The sequence below is a fragment of the Chiloscyllium plagiosum genome, chromosome 9 (assembly GCF_004010195.1).
Source record: "Chiloscyllium plagiosum isolate BGI_BamShark_2017 chromosome 9, ASM401019v2, whole genome shotgun sequence".
Classification (NCBI taxonomy): Eukaryota; Metazoa; Chordata; class Chondrichthyes; order Orectolobiformes; family Hemiscylliidae; genus Chiloscyllium; species Chiloscyllium plagiosum.
Genome location: NC_057718.1, coordinates 84,317,954 through 84,320,375, shown reverse-complemented (window position 1 = coordinate 84,320,375; position 2,422 = coordinate 84,317,954).

The following is a 2,422-nucleotide window of genomic DNA, read 5'->3' as shown; positions in this document are numbered from 1 at the left end:
GGAGTGGTGGTTGGGTCGGTGGGGGGTGTGGATCTGACAAGGGAGTCGCGGAGGGAGTGGTCTCTACGGAAAGCTGATAGGGGAGGGGAGGGAAATATATCCTTGGTGCTGGGGTCTGTTTGGAGGTGGCGGAAGTGACGGCGGATGATGTGTTATACATGGAGGTTGGTGGGGTGGTAGGTGAGGACCAGTGGGGTTCTGTCCTGGTGGCGGTTGGAGGGGCGGGGCTCAAGGGCGGAGGAGCGGGAAGTGGAAGAGATGCGGTGGAGGGCATCGTCGACTACGTCTGGGGGGGAATTGAGATCCTTGAAGAAGGAGTCCATCTGGGTTGTACGGATTTGGAACTGGTCCTCCTGGGAGCAGATGCAGCGGAGACGAAGGAATTGGGAGTATTGGATGGCATTTTTACAGGGGGCAGGGTGGGAGGAGGTATAGTCTAGGTAGCTGTGGGAGTCGGTCGGTTTATAGTAAATGTCCGTGTTGATTCGGTCGCCCGAGATAGAAATGGAAAGGTCTAGGAAGGGGAGGGAGGAGTCTGAGACGGTCCAAGTGAATTTGAGGTCGGGGTGGAAGGTGTTGGTAAAGTGGATGAACTGTTCAACCTCCTCGTGGGAGCATGAGGCAGCGCCGATACAGTCATCGATGTAGCGGAGGAAAAGGTGGGGGGTATACCCATAAGCCAAAAACTAGGATGAAACCACCTGTTCATCCATGGTCTGTCTGGGATGTCATGTGCCCTCAGTAGCTGTCTAGTTTGTTTAGTGTGGTTCCCATTACAAGTACTTCACTGGCTGATGTGGTCTCCAACTTCAATGCCTTCATTTTTGGCCAATAGAGCACATCTCATGTCTTTCTCAGACTTGACTTAATTCCTGAGGCTGTCATGGACGCACTTTTGCATTTCTCCTCTCAACTCCTTCAGGATAATGGCTATATTTCCTTTGCATGGTATGCCACTCTGACCTTTCAATTCACTTCTGTCTGCCTAATATGCTGTTACAGCAACAGGTTTGTCCTTGATGCTCTCGGGCCAGCCCTTCACCTTGACTTTTTACACCCCTCGGAGGTGTGCGTCTTGGATAATTTGCTTGATTTGAAAAAGAACTTTACGATTAGATTCAGTGTCTTGGCGAGTTAATTACTTCCAGTGCATGGCGAGTTGCTACTTCATGTACAGTGTATTTTTGTCTCAAGCATGGTAGTTTGACTGATAGAATTGCATCTGGAACACAAAGCCTTACACTTATCTTTTTAAAATAAGAAAACATTAGAGTCTAGACTATCTGTTTAATATATTTTGAGGGGGTTTGGTCTGGTCCATAACACTTGTGTGTCACATCCAAGTAGTAGCTCTATAATCAGAGTAATATTTTTGGAGTAGGTAGCGGCTTGAGCAAAATGCTTTAAAGTGTCTTGTGGTTGGACTTGATTGTCACTTTCTCTCTCTCCCAATTAGGTGTTGGTGAAAATGTGCACAAAGCAAAATCAATGGCTAGGCACTTTTGCTTAATCTGGTCATAATGCCTCTCTGCTTGTATTAGCACCCTGGATTCAAATGCTGGTTGCACAAAGTCCAGTCTCGCTGGCAGCACACCACAGTTTTACTTCATAAATTATGTTGTAGTTTTTCAGCATTGGCATTGCTATCACTACTTGATTTTATTGAATGGTGCTCTGTGTTCGTTTGGCCGAACTGGTCCTCACCCTTAACAATTTCTCCTTCGAATCCTCCCACTTCCTCCAGACCAAAGGGGTAGCCATGGGCACCCGTATGGGCCCCAGCTATGCCTGTCTCTTTGTTGGCTACGCAGAACGGTCCATCTTCCGTAATTACACCGGCACCACTCCCCACCTCTTCCTCCGCTACATTGATGACTGCATTGGCGCCACCTCATGCTCCCGTGAAGAGGTTAAGCAATTCATCAACTTCACCAACACATTCCACCCTGACCTTAAATTTACCTGGACCATCTCTGACACCTCCCTCCCCTTCCTGGACCTCTCCATCTCCATTAATGATGACCGACTTGACACTGACATTTTCTACAAACCCACCGACTCCCACAGCTACCTGGATTACACCTCTTCCCACCCTACCTCCTGCAAAAATGCCATCCCGTATTCCCAATTCCTCCGCCTCCGCCGTATCAACTCCCAGGAGGAGCGGTTCCACCATAGAACACACCAGATGGCCTCCTTCTCTAGAGACCGCAATTTCCCTTCCCACGTGGTCAAAGATGCCCTCCAACGCATCTCATCCACATCCCGCACCCCCGCCCTCAGACCCAACCCCTCCAACCACAACAAGGACAGAACGCCCCTGGTGCCCACCTTCCACCCTACCAACCTTCGCATAAACCAAATCATCCGCCGACATTCCCGCCACCTCCAAACAGACCCCACCACCAGGGATATATTCCCC